Below are 14,795 nucleotides of genomic sequence, written 5' to 3'. Positions count from 1 at the left end.
CTCCAGGGCCGGTGCTCTATCCACTGTGCCACTTAGCCGCCCCTGTCCTTTGTTCTTAAAGAAGACGAATGACATCAGGAGGGTGATTTGCAAGTAAATTGAATTTGAGTGAGGTAGAGCTGTGCAAAGTCATTAGCCTCATTCTCTCCCCAGGTCTCAGTTTGTCATTCAGTAATTAAAGGCTAGGTAAGAATGGAGGCAAAAGATGGCCTAGTTTGCTTTCCCAAAGACTAACAATGTTAACTAAGGCAATAAAAATCTACTATGCCAGGCTCTTAGGAAAAAAAGACTGATAAGATAAAGTGTCTGCTCTCATATCTTTACTACCTGTAACAAGTGTTACTTAACAATGTTGGTTAGGTGTGCTGAAAAGAATAGTGGATTAGTAATCCACAGACCTAGGTGTGAATTCTGGCACCACTAATTAACAGATCAAGTTACTTCTCTGACCCTTAGTTTCCTTATCTCTAAAATGGCAGTGAGGGGTGTGGCACTAAAAGCCTTTTTTGAAGTTAACAATCAATAAAAAGTAAGTATTTACTGTGCTAGGCTCTTAGGGGAGAAAGAGTGATGAATATGACAAGGTATCTGTCCTCACAGTGTACACATACATTGTTAGTATTTATAACCTTTACTACCTGTTATAGTTGTCACAGGTTTACTAGATGATGAATAAAATAGTACTTGAAGAATACAGAGAGGCATCAGAAGACATATGATTGATGCAAAGTGTAGGAATTAGAACCAGAACAAATTATATACGTGTTGACTACAACAATGGAACTGGAAAGAACAGCAACAAAATAGTTTGACTCCTGAAGAAGAGAGAAAGAAATGTACCTCTCTCCCTTCTTAGTAGAGTTGGGGGCTCTGGGTATAGAACTTTGGATATACTGTAAAATGTAGCTAATGCTTTGGTTAGCTTGGCTGAATTGCTTTATTTTTTTCTTTTTCCTTTGGTACAAGGGATGACCCTTTGGAGAGGGGATGGAAGGGTAGATAGATACACAGTTAGATAGTTATAGATATAAAAGGAAAAAGTATCAATAAGAACATTTTTTAAAAAAGTAACACTTCCTTTTATTTGTTGTAGGTATATCTCTCTTCATTCAGGTTTCAAAGTGGGAGAAGTACTCCCTGTTCTAATATACCAGGGTTTGGTAAACAAATTAATGTTTAACCATACTAATATATGTCATAACTATATCTTTCTTGAATTTTAGTGACCAGAACTGCATGCAGTATTTCACTGTGGCTTTATGTTAAAGTAGGTAATTGCTTTATATCCATAAATTATTTTAAAACTTTTGTTTGCAAGTGCATTTAGAAAATAGGTATATCATAATTAATCAAAATAAGTGTATCATAATTATCTGTATGTATTTTACTAGTCTGTATTATTAATCTGTAATTGAATACAAAACAGGAAAGAAACAATATTTGTTCTCAAGGAACTTACATTTATTAGGAAGAAACATGTACACATCCAAGCAAATATAAGATACATAAAAAGTAAACATAAAGTAAATTCTGGAGCAAGGCTACAAGCAGTTGGGGGTAGGGATGGGAAATCAGGAGAACCCTTGTGTAGAAGGTAGCATTTGTTAAGCATTTACCACTTGTCAGGCATTGTGCTCTGCTATGGATTTTCTTTTTCTTTTTTTTTTTTTTTGCGGGGCAGTGGGGGTTAAGTGACTTGCCCAGGGTCACATAGCTAGTAAGTGTCAAGTGTCTGAGGCTGGATTTGAACTCACGTACTCCTGAATCCAGGGCCGGTGCTTTATTCACTATGCCACCTAGCCACCCCCATATGGATTTTCAAAGGAATGAAAACAGCTCACATTTCTAATGTGGGAAAGCAACATATAAGTAACCAGGTAGGTGCAAAATATTTCTAGAGTTAGATATAAAATAATATGGGAGGGGAGTAGATTAGAAACTGTGGGGATCAGGAAAGAACTCCTGAAGAAGGTAGTATTTAAATGATTTTGAAGAATTGCCAGGAAGAAAATGGAGAGGTGCAAGTGAGGAGGGAGACCATTTCAGATTTGGATGAAAGCCAGTAAAAAAAGGCCTGTGGCAGAGAGGTGGAGTGTTGTGTGAGAAGAATAGCAAGTAGGCCAGTCTAGCTATATTTGAGAGTGTGTTTAGGAGAATAAAGTATAAGAGGTCCGGCAATAGGGAGGTATTTGAGTATATTGAGTATATAGGGAAGTGACATGTCATGACTCCTTTTAGGAAAATCACTTTGGCAGATGAATGGAAAGACACTTGAATTGGTAGGATCAATTTGAAGGCTATTGCAGTCGTCCAGGTGAGAGGTGATGAGGGTTTGAACTAAGATGGTGGTTATGAGAGCAGAGAGACAAAGAAATGTGAAGGGAGAAATGACAAAATATGACATCAGATTGGATAAGTGGAGTGAATGAGAGTAAGGAGTGTAGGGTAACATCAAGGTGGTGAGCATGGGTGACTGGGAAGATAGTACCCTTGACAGTGATAGTAAAGTTTGGAGGAAGAGAGAATTTGAAGGGAAAAATAATGAGTTTTTTGTGGCCGTGTTGAGTTTGAGATGCTCACTCAGTCCATTTCAGGGTGTCCAAAGGCGGTTGGTAATGTGTGACTGTAGTTTAGAAGAGAGACTAGGGCTGGACATATATCTGGGAATCATCTGCATAGCAATGAAAATTGAACCCCATGTGAACTGGGATCACCATATGATATAATACACAGGGGAAAGAAAAGTGGCTTTGGATAGAACCTTGAGTGACAGCCATGGTTAGTGGGTATGATATGAAGAACCAGCAAAGGAGACTGAGAATGAATGGTCTGACAGACACAAGACAGCAGCGTCATGAAAATTAGAGAGGAAAGAGTATCCAGGAAGAGAAAGTGATCAACAGTGCCAAATGCTTCAGAGAGGTCAGTAAGGATGAGGAATGAGAAAAGGCTATTAGAAATGGCAATTAAGAAACCATTAGTAACTTTGGAGAGAGCAGTTTCAGTTGAAAGATATAGGCAGAATCCAGATTGCAGAAGTTTTAGAAGAGAGTGAGAAAAGAGGAAGGAGAGACAATGAGTAGAAAACTTTTTAGAACAGTAGCTTAAAGGGGTTGGTAGGTAGGTAGACCTTTTTAAAATGGTAGGGAGACTTAGATGTGTTCATAGGAAGTAATGAATGAACCAGTATATAGGGAAAATTGAATTTAGAGAATGGAGATGATAATGGAGGATAATTTATTGGAGAAGATGGGAGGAGATGAGGTCATGGGCACATATAGAGGTATTGGCTTCTGCAGAAGGGGCCACCTCTTCATCAGAGCCTGGAGTGAAGGAGGATATACTAAGAAATGTTTTAGTGATGGAATATGAGGTAATGTGGTGTGAGGAGAAGGGGAGAAGAGGGACCTCTTGGCTAATGGCTTCCATTTTTGGGGGGTGAAGAATGAATTAAGGCCCATAACAGAGAGATGGGGAAGGAGGTGCCATGGGAGGCATGAGGAGAGACAAGAAAATTTGTTACAGCCACTGTGAAAAGTAGGATAGTAATTTTTATTAGGGAGAAGTGGAGTTATTGGTGGAGTGCAGCCAGTGCAGGAGTGATAGCCTGGAAAAGAACTGAGGGGGCAGAGGAAATGGAGGTCATGGTGAGGAAGTAGGACTGGCTTTGAAGTTGTAAGGCATAGGGAAAGATGGGATGATGAAAGGTTATGATCAGGTAAAGTGAAGCTTTGAAGGAAGCTTGGAATTTTAAGTGGTGAGTATGAAGAGGGCTCCAGGCTGAGGAACTACCTTGTGTAAAGGTATGGAGATGTGAGATGGAATGTTGTATATGAGGAACAGTAAGTAGGCAGGTCAGAACATGGAGTGTGTGAAACGTAGTACTGTGTCATCCGTTTAAAGAGGTAAATGGGAACCAGATTGTGAAGGGCTTTAAATGGCAAGAAGAGTTTGTATTTTATTCTTATGATAATACGGAGTTTCTTAAGTGAGGAAACAGTGTGGTCTGTACTTGAGTTTTATGACAGCTGTGTGGATGGATTGGAGAGGAGAGAGGCTAGAGGCAGGAAGACTGATCAGAAGGCTATTTCAGTAGTCCCTGGACAGCTAATAAAGGCCTGGACTCAGGTAGTGGCTATGTGAGTTGAGAGAAGGGGAAGGAAATGAGAAATGAGGAGGTAGAATTGAAAAGATTTGGGAAATGGTGGATGAAGGAGAGCAAATTGAAGAGGAGATGGGGGAGAGGAAAGAATCAAGTGATTCCCTGGTTGAATGCATGGGTAATGGGAAGAGTGGTGGCATTTTCACCAGAAATAAGGAAATTAGGAAGAGTGAAAGAATCACTGGATTTAGTCAGAACACCTGAATTCTAGGCCTAGGTCTGAAATTTTATAGCTATTCAACCTTGGGCAAGTCACTTCACTGCTAAACTTTATTTCCCTGTCAGCAAACTGAAGGTATCAGAATAATTTATTCCCAGGGTCCTTTCCAGCAAGGTGCTTTCTACTCTATAATTTTACAGCCAGTCTGACTACTTGATCCTGATGTTGGGAAAGATGGAAGGCAAAAAGAAAAGCAGCTGGCAGAGGATGAGATGGCTACCTAGTGTCATGGAAACAATGGATATCAACTTGAAAAGACTTTGAGAGATAGTGCAGGGTAGAAGGGCCTGGTGTTTGCCCTGGTCCATGGGGTCACAAAGAGTTGGATGCGATCGAACGACTGAAAAACAAACAACTATTTGGATGAACCATTTTAAAAAAGACTTTTTACTCATATTAAAATTTATCAAATATATCTACATTAGAGTTGTTTATATTCTTGTGTATTATATTAATGTGGAAGTAAATCCAAATTTTAACTCTATTTTTCCATAACGACCTAATCTTTAGGTTTTGCTATTTTAGAAAAACAGGACTTATCTAGATAATGCAATCCTGTATCTTGTGTGCTGTTTAGGGTTATGCTTTATTACAGGTAGTAAGAAAACTGATTAAACTTTCCTTAACATTTTTTTCCTTCTGAAGAGCTTAGTACATATGTGTCTAAGTGTAGCATACTTAAACACAGTGGCTGAAGACTTATCCTTTAACTGTATACTTTGCATGCATTTGTGATTTGAAACAGAAAAAAAGTAAAATACAAGACAGCTTGAATGGCATGCTGTCAGTTTGGCTCTTCATGAATTGGCAATGGTCTCATTTAGGACCTTCAGATATGTCTCTGTCTGGACAGAATGAGAACATTTTGCATGTTCTTCAGGAGACAACCACTCCTTGCTGCCTCACACTATGCAGTGGTGCATGACAGTTGCCCTTCATTGCTGTCTTCTTGGAGCTTAACCTTTGACCTTCTACTTAGTCGCTGTGCTGCTGTTGGAGCAGGTTGGAGATGTTCATGAATGACGGGCATTGGCCTGCAACGTGCTTGTCATTATTTGACTGTCAAAGGGAGCCTGCCATTGGCTTCCATCAAGGTTTGAAACCTATGTGCAGCAGCCCATATTACTTAACTTCCAAGGCTGTCAACAGGATGATCAAATGTGCATAAAAAAATCAGAGAGCTGAATATAACTTCAATCAGAAGATAGGAAGACATTTTTTCTCTTCTTTCTCTTTTTATATTTTTTTGGTTAAATATATTCAGATGACTTTCCTAGGGCCAAGAGGTTGAATCTGTTGCCAGGGTGAAAAAAGTGAACTGTCTCCTGTGGTCCAAGTTTCAAATAGCACAATTTAGATCTGAACAGCTCTGCCAGTTAAACTCTCAGGCTTGTCTTGTATATCCTATCAGCTTTCAGCCAGCAAGGTAAGTGACTGGAGGCTAGGCCAGTGGTGTCTGAGGTTAGCTGTCAAGAAGGAATGTTCCTTTTGTATTTTATGTAATGTAACATAAGAGAGGGGAGGTCAGTGTGTGATTTGTGAAGCAGGGGGTAAATTTAACATGACCAAAGAGGGGGTGCTGGTGATTATTATCTTATTTCAGGTTATTTTGGTTCCCAAGAGAAAGAGAAAGTTTAATTGACACTGATAAAAATCATAGTCATTTAAAAAATCATAGCCATTTCAGATGTGGTTTGATATCAGTTGTTCAGATACGGGAAAGTCGAGGTTGATATTCATGGTTTTTGCTTACTTCTAGACCTCAGCATAAATAGCATAGATCTTGAAAAGAAAGTTGAGAGTAACATAATACTGGTCTTCAAATACATGAAGGTTTTAGTCACTGCTTTGTCCACTTTCTTTGAGGATATTCCATTAATGACATATAGAACTCTAAGGTTCACAAAATGCTTTACATAGGTCATCTCATTTGATACTTACAACTATCTTGTGAGTTAAATAGTAGAGGACTGGTCATCTCCATTTTTACACATGCGCAAAATGAGGCTCAAAGAGGTTAGTGACTTGGCCATGCTCACATGGCAGGTGTCAGAGATAGAATTCAAACCCAGATGTCTTCTGACTTCAAGCCCAGAGCTCTTTATGACTCTAATAACAACAGGTTTAATGGTAGAGGAGTTATGTAGATTTTTCCTAATGGAAATAATCAAAGGAAAGTCGCCAATCTTATTACATGATAATATTTGACAAAGATGATCACTTGTGGACCAGTATCCCATTTTGTCTTAATAGATGTCCAGGGACTAGGGGCTTATGATATTATCTAGGAAAGGCAATGGAATGAATTTTTATTGAACATAAGAATTTTGAAAGGGAAATAAGCTCTTATTGAAAACTTTGGCTCAGTTATCCAGACTTTTGGTTTAGAATTTGTAAACCTAAAAAAAAGTCATCTAATGTCAGCTCTACGTTGTCCATCTCATCATCAGTAAGCATTTATTAAATGGTTTTTATTTATTATTATTTATTAAATGCTTACTATGTGCCAGGTACTGTGCTAAGTGCTGGGGATACAAAGAAAAGCAGAAACATGGTTCCTGCCCTCAGGAAGCTCCCATTCTAATCTAGACAGCCTGCAAACACCTCTGTACGTATTAACACACATACACACATAGAGTGTAAATGGGAGATGTTCTTAGAGAGCAAGCATTAGCAGTGGGGGGAGGGGAGGAGGAGGAGAATGATGATGATGACGACAACTGGCAGTGTGGGGGAGGAGAGAGAATGGAGATGGAGGAGGAAGACATCAGGAAGGGCCTCTTGCAGAAGGAGGTATTTGAGCTCAGTCATGAAGAATCTAGGGAAGCCTCAAGAGGTGGAGACAAGGAGAGATAACATTCCAGGCATGGGATACATTGGGAAATGGAGTGTTGTATGTGAGGAACAGCAAGAAGGCTGATGTCACTGGATGGCATAGTACATGAAGACTATAACGTGTCTCAAGACTGTAAAGGCAGGAAGGGCCCAGGTTGTAAAAGACTTTAAAATCCAAAGAGGATTCTGTATCTGGCCCTGGAAACAATAGGGAGCCACTGAAGTTTATTGAGTAGAGGAGTAAGATGGTTAGATCTGTGCGTTGGTAGCTGAATGGAGGATGGACTAGAGGGGGAGAGACTGACCCACAGCTATTGTAATATTCTAGGTATGAGGTGATGAGGGTTGACCCCACGGTGCTGGCTGCATGAGTAGAGACAAAGGGATGTATATGAAGTATGCTGACAAGGTAGAAGTGACATGACTTGGCAGTTGTTGGCTATGGGGGGCAAGTGTGAATGAGGAGTTGAAGATGTTAATAATTATATGAAGCCAGATTTGAACTCAGAAAGATGAGTCTTTTTGACTCCAGGCCCAGTGCTCTGTCCACTGTGCCACCTAGGTTAATAATAATGATAAGGATGATTGATGTGTAATAATAGCTGTAACTTACAGTACTCCTTAAGGTTTTTGAAGCATTTTCCATGTTAGCTTAACTGATCCTCCCAACAACCCTGTGAGGTAGATGTTATTGTTATACAGACTGCTTTAGGATCTATTGTGACAGGTACCAATCAGAGAATTTTGTACTAAGCAGGTAGGTGGTACAGTGGATAGAGAGCTGAGCTTGAAAGCAGGAAGACTCACCTTAGACACTTATTAGCTGTGTGACCCTGGGCAAGTCACTTAGCCCTGTTTGCTTCCATTTTCTCATTTGTAAAATGAACTGGAGAAATAAATGGAAACCACTCCAGTATCTTTGCCAAGTAGGGTCATGAAGAGTAAAATACAACCAAAACCATTGAACGATAAGAACAGAACTCTATACCTTTACTAAATATCCTTTGATAAAACAGTTATATTGCTTTTGAAAACTCCTTCTGATGATGTTTTTTGAGTCAACTACAGCAACGTATTTTTTTTTTTTAAGCAAGAAATTGATTCTGCTTCCTAGGCAAATTGCTTTGATTTCATTCACATCATTGAGGTAGGTAAATCTAAAGCTCTATTTCCTGTGCTCTGACTGAGGGGAAGGGAGGGATAAGGTGGAACAGTATATTTTGATGTTATGCATTGTTCATAGTGCCTTGTAGGACAGTATTGATTAACTTCTGAAGTATTGTGCCTTTAATTCTTCCAGGTTGGCTGAATGAGTAAAATTTGAGATTTCAGAAATGGGAGGATTCCAGAGAAATGGAGGATTCTCCAACTCTGGACAGGACAGAGGAAAGTGGGGCTGTGAACATTTAAGAAAAAGAGGTTCATGCTACTGGAGGATCAAGTGAATCATTTATATGAAAACTGTAATAAATCTCTCAGCTCACTTCTGCAGTTTCTGGGTACATTAAAAGCAATTGGTGGCACGGTGGGTGGCGCTCTGGGCACGAAGGAAGACCTGAGTCCAGATACAGCCTCAGATACTTTTACTAGCTGTGTAACCTTGGACAAATCACTTTAACCTCTCTTTCCCTCAGTTTCCTTATCTATAAAAGAAGAATAGTGCTGACCTCATAGGGTTGTTCTGAGGACCAAATGAGATAATTTTTTAAAAAAGCACTTAGCACAGTACCTGGCTCACAGTAGGTACTATATAAGTGCTTATTCTCTTCCCTTCACCTTTCCCCATGTGTGCAGAGTGCACTTGTCCTGGCTGTACTTCTTTGTTGACATTTGAGAAGTCTTTGGTCCATAGTTCAAATGCTACCTCTTTGCAAGTGAAACACACATTTTAGCCAAATTGAAACAGGGATAACATTAACTACAAAAATGTTGATGAAAAGAATAATAAAATAAAATGGAATGCTGTGTGATTGTAATATGCAATCTTGGCCTCTAAGAAGTGGGGCAGGGGGGGGTAGGGAGGAGGTGGTGGAGAGTGGGGAGTTGATTATGGGTGTGGAATGTTGTTTATTCTCAGTAGAGGTTGATAGCTTGATTTACTTAATTGGAAATGACTATTGAAAAAACAAGTCAAATATATGTGTATATATATATATGTGTGTGTGTGTATGTATGTGCATATATCTATAAATCTACATTAAAAAAGAAGACCAAGTCACCTTTATTCTTGTACTTTGTCAGCAGCTTATCTGAAATCCCTGTGGTTTAGGAAGTGTGGATTCCAACCTCTTCTCTATTTTGACTTCAGTGTAGTAGTTGTGAAATATCTGTAGTAAGCAAAGTAGAGGTTAAGGCACCTTAAGGGCAATGATTTCTTATCTTGCTTTTACTCGTGATGGTGTCAACATGCACTAAAATGTGATGACCTACTCTCCTTTTTGATAAAAAGAAAATGACCTGCCTGGTTTGGATGGAGAGAGAGGTGCCTGAGGCAGATTACATTGTCACCTCTCATAGTATCAGCAGGTATGAAAATAAAAAAAGACGAGCCTATATCTGTTTACCATAGGAGTGTTTGACATTTCTGGCTCCTGATAAAGTGTACTGGGATGGGGGAGTGATAATGGGAGGAGGGAGGAAGGGAGGAAAGAAACAGGAGCATAGCTTCCAAATGAGAGATTTGAAGACATTTCAGAGCTGTACTTATTGTTTGAATGCCTGGTGTCTGAGGAAGGGAACCCTTCTGGTAGTGCCTTGTGGCCTCAGAGCTGAGAGATGCTATCTCTTTCAGTCTGTCTCTACTCCCCAGTCTCTTTTGGAGTCAGGATTCTTGACCTAGCTAGAGTTTAACTGTGACATAGCAGTATTCTCTGAAGTGTAATCTGAGACGAAAGCTGCTTGTGGAATTTATGTGCTGTGATTTGGGCCTTCGAAAGCAGGAGACACAAGTCATACCTCGAAGCAGGAGGTTTTCCTCCTCAGCATTATAGACTCAGTTGCCTCTGAGAACAGAATAAGAAAACCCTGGGAAGTAAGGGAAAGGTGATTTAGGGTTATTTTCAGCTGTTGTAGAATTTAGGGCTTTTGAAAAGGTAATTGCATGGATTCACTTACGAACCTGAAACATGAATCTTTGGGAAGAGCTTCAGAAAATGTTCTGAGTGACAGCTCAGGGTATCTCAGAATAAGGGATACATTTTTCTTATGTCTGACCTGGCAACATTCGGTGCTATTTTATACAAGATGTTGGCTGAGAATTGCCTCTTAAGTTGCCCATGTGAATATTTTACTCAATGTCAGTGCATTGCCTTACTTTAACCAAATGAGAAGCAGTAATTTAATGGAAAATTCACCAGAAAAGGATTGTTTTCAAAGAAGGCTCAGACTATACAAAAACAAAGAGCAAGGTATAGTGGAAAGAGTGATGGATTTGGAATTAGGAGACCAGACTTTGAATTCCAGCTTTAGTACTCCCTGTATGACCTCGAGCAAGTCTCTTAGCCTCTCAGCCATAGTTCCTAATTTGTGAAATAGAAGGAGTTATACCAAGGGCCTCTGAGGTCCCTTGTAGCTATCATGCTATTGTCCTAGGATCCTGTAATCAATAATGAAGTGCATAATTCTGTTTTGGAGCACTTGAGGAAATGTTAAAATTACTCATCAGAACCTAATTAGATAAGAAAATAATTTTTAAAAATGTGCTCAGAGAGGAAAAAAGTAAGACAATACTGTTATCAGTTCTAGTATGATAGCAGAGAATTTCCTAACCAAGACTTTTTTTTTTTAAATGAAGGAAGATGACCACCACATTCCTGCTAACAAACTTTTTAAATGGTAGAGAATGCTTCATGAATTTGCGGTCATCCTTGCGCAGGGGCCATGCTAATCTTCTCTGTATCATTCCAATTTTAGTATATGTGCTTCGGAAGCAAGAACTAAATGGTAGAGAAAGCAAATGAGATCACAATTTGAAAGCAATACACATCCATTTAAGGGGTCATCTTCCCCAATGAACAAACCATTTCGAATATGTCAGCACAGGTTTTGAGCCAAACTTCAACAGCCTCTTAGAATTTTTTGATTCTCTCTCTTTTTTTGAATTGTTTCCGTCTTTTCCTTATCCAACCAGTTAATCTCTATGCTTCTATGAGCAGGAACTTTGTTTATTTACAAGAATGCTACTATGCCCCAATGATCAAAAACCAAAATTGATAACCACCATACATAATATAATCACATAATGGAAAGAGTTGTCAAAATGGTAGCTCATTCTTCCTAGAGTGAAAAAGCACAGTCTCTTACCTGGCTGTATACTTAGTGTGTGCAGCTAAATTATAGTGATTGGTTTGAATTAAGAATTGTTTATTAAATTCTTTTGTATGGTTGCTAGATGAACAGATAGAAGTTTTTATCCTGCAACTGCAGACAGGCCAAGGTGATATGAGTTTTGTAGCTCTGTAAGGTAACTCTTTAAAGTGGAAGATATATAAAAGCCATGAATAGAATTTACAGCTTTGCTTTGTATTCATGGTGTCACCTGTTGTCTCTGTCAGTAAAGAGAAACAACTGCTGTATGATGTATGTGGTAATGTAGACATCATGGTAAAGTAGAAAGGATGTAGGCCTTGGAATCAGGAGACCTGGGTTTGAATACTAGTCTCAATACTTACCATTAGTGTGACTTTTTATGCTTGCCATTGTCCCTGTTATCTAATTGGTAAAGTGGAAAGAGTGCAGATTCTCACAACCCAGAGGGACCTCAGCAGCTGTATAATTCAATCCATTCCTGAACAGACAGTCCCTCTAGAATATAACCAATGAGTGGGAACTCACTGCCATCCATAGGAGTCTGTTTCACATTGGATAGCTTTAATTGTCAGGAAAAACTTCCTGCCATCAAGCCTAAAATTATCTTTTGTTGATTAAAAACCAAAAACCAAGTATAAGAATTTACTTATACTCCTGGTAAATTTCATCTTCTTAGGTCTGGCCCAATATTCTAGGAAGCCAAAAGCATTTCCTTTTGGAGCTTGACTTTATCATCCAACATATTAGTTATCCCTGACTTTGTTTTATCTTGTTTTGAGCTATCACTGACTTTGGGTACAATACTCTTATGTTCTACTGGAGACCTCCTTCGAAGCTGATATCTGATTCCTTTATTGGGTTTCACCGTTCAACTATTTCCAGATCTGCCTAACAGTTACTATCTTAGTTTAATCTGTGTCTCTATTTTTTTCATAAGAGTAGCCTGACAGATTTTGTCAAATCCTTATATAAATTTATACCTGTAGCATTTTCCTGATCTACCTGTGTAGGAACCTTTCAAATTAGAGGACTCAGGTTACAATTATAGCTTTGCAACTGCAATTTCTTTTTCTGTAAAATGGTGGCAAAGTTCTTGTACCATCTACAGAGGTGCATTGAGGCATGTGCTGTGTAACCTTTAAAGTATTATATAAATATGTTATTATTGTTGTTAATAGTTTAAAAAGCACTGTCTTATATCTTATATTTGGGCACTAATTTCAGCAAATTACTTCTCTCTGAGCATTGTAAAATGGGGCACCATGCCATAGCTACCAGGACACTGGATTTTGAGTCTAGAACACCTGGGTTTGAATTCCTGACTCAGACATTTATTAGCTTTTTGTTCCTGGGTGAGTAATTTACCTTTTAATGTCATTTGTAAAAGGAGGAGGTTGGATTTAATGAAGTCTTAGTTCTTGTTTTATTTGAAATCTATGAGCCTATGATAAAGTAAGAAAGCAATCTTAAAGATTGTTTCTAACATCTGTCAGCCTTAAAATCTTCTGGAATTTAAAGTTGTCTTCTTAGTGCATTATATGTATCCTACATGGGGACTACTTTATTCTCTGTTTTTATCTGTGGAAACTGACAAAGTCCTCTGATACCTTGTTGTGTAATTGAGGTGTCACTGAATTCTTGAAGGCTATGCCAGCAGAACACAAGTTTTGACAGGTTCTCAGTTACTGGAAAGGCTTTGAGTACTATCTTGGCAGTAGGATAGATCTGTTTTAAGAGGGCAAGCCCAGCTGAATATGAAAAGGCTCCTCTCCAGTAGACTGGCCACTTGGTGATAAATTCTTTGAATCTATGAAATAAACAAAAATTTAAAATGTCCCTCAGTACTGTGCTGTCCTCCAATTCCATGGTTATAGTGACAGACTTGGAGTTAAGGAGAAAAGAAGGTGCTAAGAATCATAGTTTTTAGACTATCTGCAAATGTTAAGTAATCTATTGATAATCTAAGTGTGAGATCCTTGTTCACTGACCCCAGAGAGAACATTCTACTAGAGGAAATGAATCCTATCAATCTTGACATTCTTGATATAAACCAAATCAGAAGATGGAATGAAGTTATAGCAAAATGGAAAGATGACTCACGGGTTATCCTCTGAAAGACAAATCACAAAGAGTTCCCGAAGTTGGTTTTATCATGTATCCAAGGGCAACAAGAAATGTAATTTTATGGTACATTTGTTCACTCTATATTGCAGTGCACATGATAAGCATATCTACTATGAAAATAGTTACAGTTTATGTTTCAACATCTGTTGCAGAGGATGAGGAGGTAGAGAAATTCTATGAAGATTTAGATTAAAACTGTTCTAGATTAAATCAACGTAGTCAAATAGTGACTTAGTGCAATAGTGGGAAGAGAGGAAGATGTCCACAAATTGTTGGAAAGATTATGAAAAAGTACAAAATGAGAAAGGTCAAAGACTTGTAAACTAAAAAGACATCTAATGCTTATCTCTCATGGATACCTTCTTTGAGAAGAGAGTTGGGAAGTACTAGATACGGAAAGCAACTAATAACAAAGTTTGAAAAATGAAATGTGTTATATTTTAACAGATTAACACGGGACACTTTTCTTCAGTTTTCTGTGTACTCAGGCCACTAATAACATTAGATTAAAGATCAAAATCAATTTCAAACTAAAAGAAATTGAAAATGAGAAGAGGGTATGACATTCCATTAAGACAACTTCAACTTAACCTATTTAAAGAAGCTATCAATGCTGAAAAATAGGAAGTGGATAAAAAGAACAAAGTTGCCCAAGACTGTTACCATTTACAAATAAAGTTTAATCAGTCTAATTGTGATGTAAATAATTTGCTAAAATGAGAATGCCCAAAAAGTGTGAAAATCACTTCAGCCAAAAAACTCTTGATCTTCTTGCCCAAAAGCCTTGCCAGTCAAGGGAAATGTTAATTTAGAATATAAATTTATTTGTTGCTCTTACAGAGGAGAGTGGTGGAAAATTATGAGTATTATCACCTTATAAAATATTGAGAAACAGTAGAAGGCAGAACAGATTTTCAGAAAGCTTGGCAAAAAATCCAACTAGGCAACATAATCTGAGGGTATTTAAGAATAAAAGTAGAAGGAAAAGCAACTGACAGGCAAAAAGGAGAAAAGATCTGTAATGATTTTTATAACAGACTTTTTTTTTTCCCATTAATGATAGCAGAACCATCACATTTGCATTCTTCAGCATCTTAATGCTTAGTGTGCCATGTGAATAAGTAGAAATGGCATTGGAGAAAAAAA

General features: G+C 38.3%; 1 protein-coding gene and 1 non-coding gene across 3 annotated transcripts in view; one reads left to right on the top strand and one right to left on the bottom strand.

Moving 5' to 3' along the window:
- The window catches only part of FTO (FTO alpha-ketoglutarate dependent dioxygenase), a 406,491-nt gene that overhangs the window by 26,832 nt on the left and 364,864 nt on the right, over positions 1-14,795 (top strand). The gene's annotated exons all lie outside the window — the stretch shown is intronic.
- On the bottom strand, positions 11,048-11,149 carry LOC122744879. Its single transcript, XR_006355216.1, has one exon. It is a non-coding gene; the product is annotated as a U6 spliceosomal RNA (small nuclear RNA).

This window comes from Dromiciops gliroides, chromosome 2 (assembly GCF_019393635.1).
Source record: "Dromiciops gliroides isolate mDroGli1 chromosome 2, mDroGli1.pri, whole genome shotgun sequence".
NCBI classification, from domain to species: Eukaryota; Metazoa; Chordata; class Mammalia; order Microbiotheria; family Microbiotheriidae; genus Dromiciops; species Dromiciops gliroides.
Note: the sequence above shows the minus strand (reverse complement) of the source record. Positions and strands in the feature narration are given on the sequence as shown.